Raw genomic sequence first — 16,774 nt, 5'->3', positions numbered from 1 at the left:
CCAATGAGTTTTCCTTCATCTTCTTTCCTTTTATACCACCATTGTTTAATACCTTAGTTGCATTACCACTTTGAAGGCATCGTTACACTTTTGTTTTAGGTCAATGGGAGAAGGACCATGGGCAGTCTCTATACATAAAAATATATATGTATCTTAGTATCTAAGATAAAATCTAGAACATATTTATAGGTACACAGGCATGTTTGTATTTGTATACCTATAATGCATTGTGGGGATTAAAATTGTCCAACCCACATTAAAAGAAATTGGGGCCAAGCTCTAAGTCAATGAAACTTTACTAAAGAGTTCCTGGTCCCTGTTAATGAAGGAGATCTCAGATCTTCCTCATGGTCTGAGACCCCCCCTTCTTCCAAGACCTCATTTTCATAGAGTATTATATACACATAATCATGTATATACACCCACCCACATACATGTATACACACATATACATATACACACATATGTAGATGTGACATATATACATATATAAACACACATTTATGCATATATACAAACATAGGTATATATACATATACATATATACAAACATACACATACACACATATATACTTATGTATACATATACATACATATATATGCATATGTGTATATATGTATACATACATACATATACATATATATATGTGTATATATATAACATATATATATATACACATATATATATGTATATAAAACACCAAAGTCTTATCGCGGATTTAATACAAATACAAAAAATATACAAAAATTTCCCACACACACAATTTGACCCCCTTTCTTTTTATTCTATGGATTAGTTATGTATTAAGACCTTCTGGCAGAAGTTACTCAGTTTCAAGTAATCACATTTATCTGTTATATCTTTTGCAACTGCCTCTATATTTTTATTAAACTATATTTTGTACCCATCTGTGAGAAATATATGAGTTATTTCTATTTTAATTTTTTTGGAGTATTATCATTAATAATATGGTCAAATGCCCATTTGCAATATATTGTGGAATATTATGTAAGGTGTTGGTCTAAGTCAAATTTCTACCAGACCACTTTCCAGTTTTTTCCAGTCAATTTTATCAAATAAGGAGGTTTTCCATTTGTAATTTATGTTTTCCACTTTATCAAACATAGATTATTGATTTCAATAGTTTTCTTGTTCTAGCCTGTTCCACTGATCTTTCTTCTCTCTGTCTCTCTGTTTTTCTGTCTCTCTGTCTCTCTCTCTCATCTCTGTCTCTCTGTCTCACTCTCCTACTCTCTTTCCTTTAATGACAACTAGGTAATTTTGATGACTTCATAATACAGTTTGAGATCTGGAAGTGCTATTTTCATTTATCCCCCTCCTTTTCATCATTTTTCTAGATATTCTAGGTCTTTTTCCAAATGAGTTTTGTAATCAATTTGTTGAGTTCTGTAAAGTGCCTCCAAGGTAATTTGATTGAAATGTCATTAAAAGTAGATATTTATTTTGTTAGTTCTGTCATTTTGTTATGTTGCCAGCCTATCCATGAGCACTGAATATTCCTCCAGCTACTGAAGTTATTTTTTCACCATTTAAATTGTACTTTGCAACTGAATCTATGCAAGTCTTCCGTGTACTTTGGAAGGCTGACACTCAAATATTTTATAGATTTTATAACTATTTGGAATAAGATTTCACTTTTTATAATTTCTTCTTTTGCTCTTATTATACACAAATGATGTTGATTTTTGAGAATGCACTTTGTAGCTTGAATCTTTGCTGTAGCTATTGTTTTAATTTGCATGTTTTCTAATTCTCTAGGTTTCCCAATGAAACCATCATATCGTCAACAAACAGGGATAATTTCCTTTCTTCTTTACCTATCTTAATTTCTTTAATTTTTTTCTCTTCTTTCACTGCTAATGCCAGCATTTCCAGAACTATATCATAGAATAGAGGGGAGAGCGCCATCTAAAGGAAGAGGTTCCTTTGATTCATTGCATAGAATGTTTACTTTTGGTTTTAGACAGATGCTTTCTATGCTTTCTGTCCATCTATGCCTATACTTGCATGGCATTTTGTTTTAAACAAAAAAGAATGCAGTACTTTGCCCAAAGACCTTTTTACATTTGTTGAAAGGATTATTTGATTTGGAATATTTTGTATTTTTAACATGATTCTGTTGATTATTTTTCAAAAGAACAACTCTTCCATCCCCAGTACAGATCCCACTTGATCATAATGAATGATTTTTTGGATAAATTACTGTATTCTGATAAGATTTTGTTGAAAGGTTTTGAATCAATGTTCATTAATGATATTTGCCTGTGTCTTCTTTTTGTGTTTTATCTTTCCCTGTTTCCAGTATCAGAACTGTATTTATATAATCAAAATTTCATTCTCAATATTTAAGAATAATTTGTGAAGTATTAATAGTCCCTTAAAAGTTTGCTAGAATTCTTCTGTGAATCCATCAAGACCAGGAAAATTTTCTTTGATACCTCCTTTACAAGTAGATCTATTTCCTTTTCTGAGATTGAATTATTTAAGATTTCTATCTATTGCTCTGATAGTTTTCTTCGTGTATATTTTTGAAGACTAATCTAAAAATTAGAGAGGAATATTAACGCTATTTTGTTAGCATGTCTTCTTTTAGGTTCATTAATATTTCCTTTATGAATTTGGAGTACATAAGTTATTATTGATAACAATTTGTTCACTATGTTTCCTTTTAGCATAGCATAGTTTCTTAATTTGTCCTTTTTATGTTTTGAATGTCTACTTCTGCTTTATTGGACATAATGATTGCAACTCTTGCTTGGATGTCATCATTATTTTCAATGCATTTCTTTTAAACAACAAATTTGGGGGTTTTGTTTTCTCATCTAACCTAATTTTATTTGTTTGTTTGCTTTACTGAGTTGTTTAATCCATTCACATTTAAAGTTATCAGTTAGGTTTATATTTTCCTATACTTATCTCAAATATTGTTTTATTTCAAGTTAATAATTTTCCCCTTTTCCATTGTAAAAAAAAAAAAAGGTGTATTATATTCATTCAGTTACTTTACTTTAATCTTTTTTTAAGGTGTCTGGGTTCCCACTGGCCCTCTTTCCTTCACCCTTCACTTCTTGTCTCCTTATTCTTTATCCTTTTCCCTTTGAGGTTTTGCTTATTATTAGTTCCTAGTTGTATAATTTCATCTAGTTGTATAATTCTTTTCTTTTCCTTGTTTTCCTCTCAGTTAATCAAGTAGAATTCTCTTTCAATTTTGGAATGTTCAAAAGGAAAACAATCTGTTCAGTTCTGATTTTATTTCTAAAAATCTTTTAAAATCTTCATCATTGAATGTTCTTCTTTTGCCTGCATTGTTAAGTTTTGCAGATTAAAGTCATCATGGAATACATCCTGAGCTCCATTGCCCGTTGGAAAACATCATTCTACTTCCTCCTGTGTTTTACAATAGGCACAGAAGTCTTGCTTTATTTGAACATCCTTTCCTTTGTCTTTGAAAGTTTTTCTTCTGACAGCTTGCAGAAATTGTTGTTTCTGAATTGAATTGTTAAATTTTAACACTGTGTGTCTTAGTGTTTGCAACCTTTGTCATTTATTTGTGTATTAATTTACTGGAATTAATCTGTGAGTTCTTACAGTTTCACTTTCTATGTTTAGAGGTTCTTGGCAGATCTTTTGTTATTTCCTTCATTCTGATGTTAAGGTTTTTTTGTCCTGTTATGTTCTTCTGAGAAGTCTAAGATCCTTAGGTTGTCTCTACACATCCTGTCTTCAGGATCCATATTCTCTTGCTGGAAAAACTGGAAAATAGTATGGTAGAAACTGAGCATTGACCAACATCTGACACCATTTACCAAAATAAAGTCCAAATGGATACGTGATTTAGACATAAAGGCTGATACTATAAGCAAATTAAGGGAGCAAGGAATAGTTTATGTCAGATTTATGGAGAGTAGAGGACTTTTATGATCAAACAAGAGAGAGAACATTATGAAATGCAAAATAGATAAATTTGATTATATTAAATTGAAAAGTTTTATTTAGACAAAGCCAATGCCAACAAGATTAAGAAGGAAGTAGAAAACTCAGAAAGAATTTTTGCAATCAGTGGCTCTGATAAAGGCCTCATTTCTAAAATAAATAGAGAACTAAGTCAAATTTATAAGAATACAAGTCATTACTCAATTAAGAAATGGTCAAAGATATGAACAGGCAGTTTTAAGAGGAAGAGATTAAAGCAATCTATAGTAATATAAAAAAATGCTCAAAATCACTATTGATTAGAGATATGCAAATCAAAACAATTCTGAGGTACCACATCACACCTATCAGATTGGGTAACATGACAAAACAGGAAGATGATAAATGCTGGAGAAGATGTGGGAAAATTGAAACAATAATTCACTGTTGACAGAGACGTGAACTGATCCAACCATTCCAGAGAGCAATTTGGGATTTTGCCAAAAGGCTATAAAAATATGCATACCCTTTGTCCCAGCAATACCTCTTATAGGGCTATATCCCGAAGGGGTAATAAAAATGGGAAAAGGACTAACATGTATAAAAATATTTATGGTAGCTCTTTTCGTGGTGGCCAAGAACTGGAAATTGAGGGGATATGTATCAATTGGGGGATGACTGAACAAGTTGTGGTATATGAATGTAATGAAATACTATAGTGCTATAAGAAATGATGAACAGGGGGACTCCAGAAAAGCCTAGAAAGACTAATATGAACTGATGCTGAGCAAAAGGAGCAGAACCAGGAGAACATGATACACAGTAATAGTGACAGTGTGTGAAGACTAAATTTGATAGACTTAGCCCTTCTGAACAATTAAAGACCTAAAACAATTACAAAGGACTCATGATGGAAAATGTCATCCAAATCCAGACAAAGAACTATGGAGTCTGAATTCAGAATGAAGTAGACTATTTTCTTTTATTGTTTGTTTTGTTTTGTTTCATTCTCATGGTTCCTCCTCTTCGTTCTAATTCTGTGAAACATGACTAATGGAAAAATATGTTTAATAGGAATGTATACGTGGAGCCTATATCAATTTGCATGCCATCCTGGGGAGGAGTGAAGGAGAGGGGTGAAAGGGGGAGAAAATTTAAAACTTGTGGAAGTGAATGCTGAAAACTAAAAATAAATAAACTTTAAAAATTCATATGTCTTGCTTGCATAATGAGCAAATTTTCTTTGAATGTTGTTTTGTTTCTCTTCTTTCCTAAGTTGTCTTTCACTTCTGCGTATTTTGCATTCTCGTTTTCTCTTTTGTTTCTTTGGTGAGGCTAGTCATTAGAGACTGTTTTTTCTACTTTTCCTTTGATTTTTGTTGTATAGGACATAAACTTGACTCTCATAATTCTCATTTCTCTTTTGAGCAACTCAAGAATAGCATGTTGTGGTTCCATGTTCTCTTCAAATTCCACTGGGTCCTCTGTCTCAGAAAATATTGGATTCTTTTCTCCTCTTTGGCAGTATTTATTCATAGAAACCTAAACTCCTTTATTAGTTCTGGAGATCATATTTCCTTTTGTCATTATTGTTTCATCCCATTGATTTATGTGTTTATATTCAAGGTCTTTGAGCTTTCTTCTTCCTGAAATTTTTGGTGCTTTTAATCTTCTCCCTTTCCGGATTATCGTTATTGCTCACTTCTGACTAGTTCCCCTTCTGATCATGGTTTCCTTCAGGGTAGGATCTCAAAGTGGATCAGCTTCCTTCAATGCTGAGTAATTCATAATTCACCACCCCCTCCCCCTATATGACTTTGGGTGATCAGAATGCCCCGGATGGATGCTGTACTCTTTATTTCAGGATTAGTGAAGTGCTGCACAACTTCCTTATTATAGCCCCTTCCTCCTCAACACACAGGATGCCATTCAGATGATCTGTGACATTCTCTTCATTCTTCAGTTTCCTGGTCCAACACCAGCACTTTAGAGGTTTTCTGTGTTGGTGCTACAGGGTTGTGGCCCTCAACAGACTTTTGCCCAGAATGTATATGACCACCTGTCAGTCTGTTGCTGCCAGGGTAAATTTCTCCATCCTGGAACTGGAATGTGGGGGTGGGTTTTGTTGTAAACCTTTTTTGCTGCTGGTTGTGTGATAGCTAGGGGAACCGGGCAGAATGAGCTCAAGGTCAGCAAGTGTCAGTTCAAGAGTTTTTGTTGTTTGTTTTAGTTTTAATTTTTTAACTTCTTGTGGATTTTTGGTGTCCTCTTCCAGGGAAACAGCTGAAGTTCCTTTATCTTTGGCACAAAATTTATGTTTCGGAGAAGTTTCAGAGATACAGGGATTAGATAAAATGTCTCATCCTTCATCTTGTTGCTCACATGACCAGAAGTTCTTAATTCTCTATCTTTCATTGTCTGACCCTCCCATGCCTGCAACTCTCTTTCTTTTCAGCTCCATCACCTTGCTTCCTGACTTTCTTCAAGATTTAGCTTAAATCCTACTTTCTAAAAGATGTGCATCCCCTCCAGCCATCTCCTTCCTTTGGAGATCACCCCCATTTTATCTTGTAAATATCTTGTTTGTACATAGACATTTTCATACTTTCTCTGCCTTTAGAAAGTGAGCTCCTTGAGGGCACGAACTGTGTAGGCCATTCTTTGTATTCTTGGCACTTAATACAATGCCTTTTACCAGTAGATACTTAACGTTTATCAACTGATTGACTTTCACTACAATGCCACTCTGCTTTGATACAATTGAATTTGGGCATGTGATCATAGTAGTGAATTCCATTTAGGCAAGTCAGCAACCCATCTATATTTTAGGAAATTGTCTGAGGCAGTGTGAAATTAAATGGCTTGCCCATTATCACACATGGTTTGAACCTAAATCTTCCTGGCTTAAAGGTCAGCTCTCTTATCTGCTACACCAAGTTTCCTTTAAGGAAGATGTTAAGAAAAATGAACAGTTATATTTACTAAGTTACATAAGGACTAGCACAGCTGCATTCACAGAAGCTTGAAGGAAAGGAAAATGAGTCCCACCATTCTAAGGGCTCTCCTTACAGAAAAGTGCTTGCTGGTACAAAGCTTACACAAGATGTATTACACAGATGTATAGAAAAATTAGCCTAGCACCACTGCTGAGCTTGGGAACCCCAAGGTCCAATAAAGCCCTTGGGACAGGACTGGGATTACATTACCAAGCTTTACAGGCTCAGTGAAAACCATTCATCTTTCCCTTCTTAGTCCTTTTGGTCCATTTTGCTTTGGAAAATCCTTGTCCTCTGACATTTTCTACTTCCTTTAGAAAGAAGTTATTTACCATTCTATCTGTGACTCATTTGTTCTGAGCAACCATTTCTACCCAGAGTCCATTAAGACTTTCTGATGATGAGCCAATTGAATTGCTCCATCTTTCCTATGTCTTCAAATCCTTTTTGGTGTGAATAGTACATTACCCTTTTCAGTTTTCAATACAGGGATGTAAAGGCCCTGGAAATGAACATCTTCCTTTTATAAGAAAGGCACTGTGGTTAAAAAATCATTTCATAAGCTTCAATTATCTAAAATGGCATTTTGGGATGGAACCTAGACCATGGTGTTGATGTTAATTCCCTCCAGCTTTTCTAGCTCATGCTTGACTCTCACGGCTCCTTGTGTCAGCTGTGTGCGGATGACATTCCAGCAAAGCAATTCTGGGAAAGGCTAGTATATCTCTCGTGAGTCTGTTAGAGTTATTAAGTCAGGATGGCTAGAATGGAAACAAAGAGAACAAAAAAATACTTTTTAGTGGAATCTGTTTCGCAGCAGTTTGGTTTCAATTCTCTTCCCTTAGGCTGAGTTAGTCTGTCTTCTTAGAAATTTATCTAGAGTCTACAGGGGCCTAAATTCGACAGCAATGGTAAAGGGTAATCTTTCTGCTATGATCAGTGCTGAGATAAGAGCACATTTCTGAGATGGGGCTGACGGGAATTAGAGACAAGGCTTTCAAGGAATTTGGAAAGATGGCCATGGAATAGGTAGTAGAGGTAATTGGGTATAGGGAGAAAAGTACTCAGTTTGGAGTCAGAGGACCTGGACTCAACTTCCATTTCTTTTATTTCTAGCCGGATACCCTTGGGTAAGTCACTGAATTTTGCAGGGCCTTAGTATAAAATGAAGAGATTGGACTAGGTGACCTCTAAAGTGCCCCCCCCCACTTGAAACTTACGAATATGGACATATAAACTTCTATAAATCAATCAACCAGAAAGTATTTGGTTAAATTTTGAGGCAGAGACTATGCTAAGTGCTAGGTGAAAGGGAGATTCAAAAAAATAGGCAAAAATATGATCACTACCCTCCAAGAGTATACATTTTAATGGAAACATTTATACATACATATCATATACAATCTAGAAACACAGAGACATATACTGTGTACTTATATAATGTAAGGTGATATTGTAACATTAACATATTATATGACAATTATATTATACAATATAATATGATGTAATATAGAATATAATAGGATGGTATAGAATATTATGCTATATTATAATGTTATGCTATATGATAATATAATATGTTGGGTTATTGTCTTATCTCATCACATTTTATTCATATCACATCATATCATGATATAACATGCTATGTTGCACATTGTTATAGTATACCATATGTTATATTGTGCATTCAAATATATATCTTATAACATATTTTCATATGCATACATGCATATATGATCCAGCCTTGTGAAAATCATCAATGTAGGGAATTTTGAATGTGAAAACTCTCTCTACCAACATAGAAAAAAAAATGAAAACAGGACTGATGCTAGATTCAAAAATCTAGGTTCAAAAATCACCTCTGAGGCTCACTCTCTGTGTGATCTTAAAGTCTCCCTGACAATTCCTCATCCGTAAATTGAAGAGTGTGTTGAGATGATCCCTGAGATTCCTTCTAGCTCCCAAACTATTCTAATCTAACATATTCTTAAAGCATTCTTCTGGGTCACCGAGAGAGCTAGAATTCCTTGCCTATGTTCACACAGCCAGTCTGTGAAAAGGTAGCTCTTGAACCCAGACCTTTCTGACTCCAATGCCATTTCTCTATCGTTCACATTAAGCACCAACCCCCCCCCCTTTTTTTTTGTTATATAGATGAAATTTGAAGGAAGGAGAGGGGAGCTAAGTAGTAGATGTGGTTGGTAATGAAAGGGATGGTCAGGCTTAGTTATGAAATGGAAACTGAGAAATTTTAGATGGGTGAACTACTCAGTGTTCTCTGGATCCCAATCATTTTGTAAGAGTTTGATCCCGGTAAGCAAGTCAAGGGGAAGGAGGGCAGAGATGCTATCATGAAGTGGAGACACAAGTGTGGAGCACTGTAGAATGGTGAGGCGGTCACAAGTGACTGAAATTGATCTTCAATCAGGATGAGTGTGATTGAAGAACTATGAGTTTGAGTGAAACCTTCACTGTTCATCCAGCTCCGGGTGGTGAGTCAGATTGTTCCTTCCAGAGTCAAACAACATATTGTTTAATTTAGCTGGGCTAGGAGCCTGAGAGTCACACTTGAGAGATATTGGGCAGAAGAGATGGGGGAAGAAGGATTAGGATTGGACTGTGTATATTTGAGAAATCACCCAAAACTTCAAATATTCCTAAAAACAAAGTCATGAACTGACAAGAACTCTAGACTGCAAAGGTAGAAAAGCACAGAGATTTTTCTCTTGCCTTCTTCCCTAGTGGTCTATGTATGCCAGGGATTTCAAAATAAAGTAATGCCCCTCTCCTCTCCCCTACCCTCCATGAAAAGAAAGGAATTGGGTTGCTTATAAAGAGACAGCCATGCCCTTGAAGAGGAGTAGAATGCTAAAGTAAGTCTCCCCATGTAAAGGGAGGAGGAACAAAGGGCTGGATGATGCGCAGAGAAATCTGACTCAGGGAATTACTGATAGCTCATCCTACCTTGCTAGGCAGTGCCACATACTGCTTAGAGAGATATTATTTTTATCTTATCTCTTGCTCTGTCCCCCACCATTTATGTGTAGTAAGCTCTACTCTAAGTAAATCTTGGACTGGTTTTAGTATAATAGTCCATAATATGTCACCCTTCTTTCAGGATAGAAATTTCCTAAAAGTTCAAAAACTCTCCGCAATCCTTCTGTGTGCAAATGACATCTCTTGAAGATATATGCGTTCTCTAGAAATTTGTCCTGAACTGGTTTTCTGGTTCATAGGAGCATAGGGTTGAGATTTGGAAGAGAGCCCTTAGTGAACATCTATCTAATTCATTCTCTTTATCTCATGGACCAAGAGTAGAGATACAGAGAGAAAAAGCAATTGCTGAAGTTCATAGCTTTTTTATTTGACATGAAGTTTTCTTTTAACACAAAGGCTGCAACAGATGTCCAAACATGATTTGGAAGCATGGAACAGGATATGAGGGATCATCAAAGAAATGTATGATCCAAAAAAGAGATAAACCAACGATGTTGTGACAGGAAGGACAGAGAAAAGAGGCATGGCTTGAGTGTTGCACCAACATCCAACCAACATTAACTCAGTTTGTTGTCTCCTTTGCCTTCTAAATGATTACTCTCAAATATCCTTCTACTTTGGGGAAAGGGACTTCTTCAGGTATTACTTTTCTTTCCCTTTGCTAACCCCATCTGTTTGTGATTCACAGATTGTTTCTTCTTTTGGGACCCAGGACTGAAGATTCTGAACTAAATAAAGAGATTAAAGTTATCTACTATTTTTTTTATACTTCAGTGCTTATATATAACTGTGACCTCATCACAGTTAGAATATAGAATACATATTCCCTCTATTGATACAGATTATAAACATTCTTTGCCTGCTTATCTCAGTGGTATCCCATGAGTTTGTCGCTTAGGATCCACCCTAAGTACTTGGATATCTTTTTTTTTTTTGGCTGCTGTTTGATACCACAAAGATACTAAGGAAGTCTATGAGTTGTACTTTGGCGACACTTTGCTCTTGCCATGTGACTATTTTCTTTTTTTTTTCATTTCCACATTCCTTTAATGACATGTTTGTGTTCTCCATGATGTTGCAGTTGGTTTGACAATTGATGGGCTTTCCATTAGAATGGAGAGACAGATATAAATGACTAAATAGAAATGAATATATATGTCAGTGGCTACATTGATCCTGTATCAAACCACATATTTCTCTAGCAATAGTTACCTCTAGTTCTCTCTTTACAGACGCATATCCTGAATATGTAAAATTCAAATGTATAGATACACATATACATGTGCATAGTAGCGGATGGCCCGCGTCCCTAAACGGCTCGGTGATGTGGTGAAGAAGAAAGAGACATGGGAGGCGGGAAAAGATAGACCAATTCCACTTTATTGATCTGGGTATTTATAGACAAAAACTGTAAGCCCATGTGACATTCTGCTTGTCTCCGCCTAGTCTTCTGAGACTGATTATCAGACTATGAGCCTAGAGGGCATCGATTTTACATATCCCTTGTTTTCTGTAATTCTCTTGTTTGTCTCATGGAGACAGCAACGTCTGGGAGGCATGGAGAGCCTTTCCGGATGATAATGAGCACAGTCTCAAAGAACAGTTTCCCCAAAGGTCTATCCTGATCTTGTCAACTGCACTCCACCCTGGCCCTCAACATGCATATATGTATTTTTGTCTCTAAACACAAAGTGTCACTATCTATCCATCCATCTGTCTATCTGTCTATCTGTCTATCTATCTATCTATCTATCTATCTATCTATCTATCTATCTATCTATCTACCTACCTACCTCTTGGACAGACATTACCATAAGAGTTGGACTCACAGATGATCAGGAAAATGAGAGTAGTCTAGAGGGCTGGATTAACTTTGGGAAATTACAAAATTCTTTTAATAACTTCTGACTTTTTCCTAAAACAAAGGCCATTTTTTGAATACCAATATTGTTCTCGTAACATATAGTACCAGATTTGGATTTGTATAATCTCCAAAGAATTACAAATTAATATTGTCCAGAATGTATTTTAATATGCAGAGATGATCCTATTAACTCTGCCACACAGATAACCCTTTGTGATATAAATTCACATTAACTCTCTTTTGTTTGGTTAAGGTATAAGCATTCTGTAATAAGTTGCCAAAATAATGTTCATAAATTCAGTAAAACTGAATTTAGAAGGAACCCAGGGTCAATTTAGTCCAACCAATAGAATAATAACTCATCTACCACATCTCCCAAAAGGGATCTTATAGCCTTTTCTGAAATGAGATCTAGGTATAGTGAAACTATTTTTCTGTTAAGTCCATTGTCAGACAGCACATAGTATTAGAAATGTCTTCTTTATGTTGTAGTTAAGGGACAATCAAGCGATAAAGTCATATGACCAGCAAGATGATGGAATGGAAACTGTAAATAGTATCATAGTCAAAAATAAAAAGGGAGGAGTTTTATACAGTAAAGATAAAGTAATTATTGTAGTTTCCATAAAATAAAAAAGAAAGAACCCCTGAGAAAAAGTACAAACATCATGAATTAACTCTCAAGAATTTCAATTCTTAGTGTTCACTCAGCACTCCTTACCCACATAACTTCATGGACCTTCCATAGTCAGTAAAAAAGTTAACTTACAGGCCTGTAGCTGTGAGTCTAGCTGTAGGAGAGGAATCCCCTGAAGCTAGTAACTGTCCAAAAATCCAACACCAACCCTGAAAGAAACAGTGGATGTTGATGGTGCTTGGACATGTGAAGAAAAGGAGAAGAGAACGAGGAAAAAGGAGGCAGGCTGAAAATGTGCATATATGTGTGTATATATATACGTATATATATTATATATATATACATACATATATATATATATATATATATATGTATATTCATTTTGCCTAAAATAACATACTAGGATGTGAAAGAGTACCTAGGGATCCTAGGAGAAAAGCAAATTGGAAAATCAGTTGGGACTAATTGTCCCCTCCTCCTAAGAAATCTTCAAGGCAGGAATCTAGACCAGCTAACCACCCAATGGAAAGGTTGAAGTCACAAGCAGCATAATTTGAATGGCCTTTATCCTAAGAGAAGGGAGAAAATAAAATATGAAGATAATGATACTTTAATTGATTAATTATTATTGAGTTATACATAAAATTATTTTTAATATTATTTTAATATTTAAAATTATCATATATAAAATTATATATGTAATTAAAATATTGACATAGTTTAAGGAGAAGTCTCAAACAAAAGGAAAAGTGAATCAAATCTCCAAAGGAAACCAAACTACCTTAAAACAGATTCTACAATATAAAGAGTAATGGACCAATACAATAAAGATTCAAACCGTATGTCTTCTACAGGTTTCACAGACCAAAAGCAAGAATTTATGGTTCAAAAGAGAACTACTGTCCATGAAGAATAAAACACAAATACAGTCTAATTTGGAAATTAAAGCTTGTTAATTAATTAATTTTGAAATTAGAATAGTTTTTAGAAATTGTAGTTTAAGACAGAATTAAAACCACAAATCTTTTCTTTTACTTTTTGTTTTCTGGAGAATTCTGATGGGGCAGGAAATTGATCACATGGTGGTCAGAAGAAGCAACACTTTCAAGGTGTCTGTCAAGATCTTTGGATTTGACTGTGCAACATGCGAGACACTGGCACAGGACCAGTCAGCATGGTGTGTCCACATCAGAAAGGGTGCTGTGCTCTTGGAGCAAAGCAGAATTGAGACAGCACAAAGTAAACTCAGGATGCACAAATTTGGGATATGCACCCCAAATATTCATACGGACTATCTGTGCCCATCCTGTGGTAGAGCATTTTGAGTCTGTATTGGTCTGATCAGCCACAGTCGAATACACTGAAATTTCACTTTATCATGGTGATTTCATCTTAGTCCTCTTCGAAGATGAAGGAGGGCAACCAACCAACCAAACCCACAACTAGAAGACTAAGAAAAGTGGTTATGTGATCACACACAAAAATCACTGAGGTCAAATAACACCCAAACTCCAACAATTGAAAGTAGGTGAGCTTGGAATCAAGATGCATAAAGATAGGTGAAAGATCCTAGATTTCCCAGAATAAGAGCACAAGTTAAAACAGAAGAAAAACTACAATGACATAAGGAAAATACACAGAACTTTTAAATATAGACAGCAAAATATAAATTGAGAGGATCCACAGATATCCAAAGAGAAAAAAGCCCCCAAATCTTTCAAAGTACAAGTCACATAATGTTTAAATTTAATTGTTTTGATGACAAATTGTTATATTTAACTATTGATGATAAATTGCTGTTTGATGGTGAAAAACTTTTGTAAATAGCCAGGAGGAAAAAAAAAAGCCTTCAAATGGGAAGGAAATTCTATTAAAATAAGATTATTTTACAATTGTAAAAAAATCTGAGAACAAAATGGAATAAAATATTCCAAAAAATAAAGGGCCTCAAGCTGCAGCACTCACAAACATATGTTATAAACTTCAGACTAATTATCAGTGAAAAAAAGTTGAATATTCAAAAAAGAGATGTGTGAAATGTTTTTGCCAACGAGCTCCAGAGGTGAAGAGATGATCTGACTTGCAAAAAACTCAAATTACAGACGTACAAGGTGGGTAAATGAATAAAATTATTTTTAAAAAGATGAAGTAATGATTAATCATTTCATGTTTATAAGTCTTTTTTAAAAAAAAGATAGATTGATCTATAGAAGAAAAAAAGGCACAACCACATGAACAGCACTAAAGGGGTTAAAGATTTCAGGGGAATTTAAAGATCCAGGAGAAGCCCCAGGTCTAAGAGATGAAGTGATGCACCGTGAACCAAATCCTCTAACCCTCATTGATCTTTTGTGTAAAGGAATGGAGAGAGGGGGGTTGTAAATGTGAAGACAAAAGGGAAAAGGGATGTACCCCTACCAAGCGCAGAATTGAATAGTGAAAGGGTGGTGATTCCTATGGACTGTTAGGGGAATTGGATGCAGGCAAGCAGGGCGTGGGGGTGGTTGCGGGGAGCGCGGGGTCGGGGCGGGTTTGGGGAGGCGTGCGGAGAGGGGGGTGGTGTATGACATGGGATCAGAGGACTGGACCAGGGCCGTGTGCTACAAAGAGGGAAAGGGAATGATGTAAGAGTATGTCCATGCAGGAGGTGTATGCCTTTGTTGGCAGATGAAGACCTTGTGGTGGAAATTTGTGCAAGGAAAAGATGCCTTCCCTGAGTCAATATCATGTTTCCGAAGGCCATATTCTAATCTCAAGAAGGGATAAAGCCCAAGAATTGAAATTGTGCCCAGAGTACTGGCATAGTGTGTGTGGAGTAGGATGGGGCTGGTGGTGGTGGTGAAAATTAATGGGCCTTAGGATTTGGGAATCAGGTAATACCTGGCATGTTTCTGCTGAAATGTGTTTCCTTCAGGAACTGATATTTCTTAATCAGGGCAGAAACATAAGTGAGGTTGGGACCAGATCTTCAAAAGTGAATTCATAAAAATTGCATAGAATGAGACTTCAAAGTTGCTACTCTAAGAGGGATAGAGAAATTGCACTGAAAGAATGAATGAAAGGCTATGTATGACCTGTGAATCAGAAAATTAAACTCAAAATATACCTTTAAAAAGAGAAATAAGGAGGAAAGAAGAAAAAAATCTTGAAAGAGGGAATAGAAAAAAAAAAGTTATATAATTATCTAGAAAAGAGACACTAAAAAGGTGGGGAAACCCTGGGCCATACGTACTTATGAGCAAATTCTACCAAACTGTTATAGAGTAATGGAAACCAATACACTCATTCTCAAAATAAAAAAGGAGAAAGAAAACACTATCACAATCTATAAAATGACAAATATAATTCTAATACTCATACCAGAAAAAAAGATGAAACAAAGAAAGAAAACTACAGGTCAATATCAATAATGAATATTGTTTGAAAATTTTAAAATAAAATACTGTATGTACATATGTATATGTATACCTATTCTCCATCTTTAACTAAGATAAAATTGTATTTACACCAGGCATTCAGATGTAGTTCAACTTTGGATAAGTAATTAATATAATTAGACATAGATACACACATGCACAGGCACCATCTTCCTATTATTTTCCCAGGGTCTTAACTCTTTGGACCCCAAACATGGTCTAATCGGTGAGTGTCTATTAAGGTCCTCTATATCTAGCTGGTCCCAACCCCTCCTAGTGTATGTCCAGAACAACTTTACATTTAATATCATCACAATATAATATTTGTATCCCCTGCTTTACAATAATTAGCATATATTAAGAACTAAAATATTTAATTCATTTATACTTTATTTTGTGCATATTTTATGTATAAAACACTGCCACATACAAAGTCATTGAAAGCCCATTATCAGTGAAAGTCCATTAACCCTTTATGCTTTAAAAAATGTAAAAAGAGGCATAGTAGGATTAGTTCATAATAATTATTGTATGTTCACATGTAAGTATGTTCATGCACACACATGTATATATGCACATGTATGTATACATGTATGTTTATGTACATGTGTGGTATATAAATGGAATATTTTTACAATATACACATATACAAAATACATTCATATATATGTGCTAACACATACACCTGACTTGCAGTGAGGGACTACCTGAAACTTTCCTACCAAATAAAAGAGTAAAACATTTATAACCTTTGTTTCTTTGCCTCCTAACCATCACATTTTACAACCACAATCTCCTTTTAAATAGTACTGGAGATGGCTCAGGCCCCTGAGCCCAACAGGGCAAGGAATAGCAGTTCCTTCACCCCTTCTGCTGAAACGCTCACTTATGTAGCCTTCATCTATTGGAGTAACCCCTGAGGAAAATGGA

At 35.2% G+C, this 16,774-nt stretch overlaps 1 long non-coding RNA gene across 1 annotated transcript in view; it reads right to left on the bottom strand.

Moving 5' to 3' along the window:
• Positions 1–5,219: 5,219 nt before the first annotated feature.
• The window catches only part of LOC140514578 (uncharacterized), a 33,314-nt gene continuing 21,759 nt past the window's right edge, over positions 5,220–16,774 (bottom strand). The window contains exon 3 of the long non-coding RNA XR_011970721.1: positions 5,220–7,691. This is a non-coding gene — a long non-coding RNA (uncharacterized lncRNA). The remainder of the gene's footprint in view (positions 7,692–16,774) is intronic.

Source organism: Notamacropus eugenii, chromosome 7, assembly GCF_028372415.1.
Source record: "Notamacropus eugenii isolate mMacEug1 chromosome 7, mMacEug1.pri_v2, whole genome shotgun sequence".
Classification (NCBI taxonomy): Eukaryota; Metazoa; Chordata; class Mammalia; order Diprotodontia; family Macropodidae; genus Notamacropus; species Notamacropus eugenii.
Note: the sequence above shows the minus strand (reverse complement) of the source record. Positions and strands in the feature narration are given on the sequence as shown.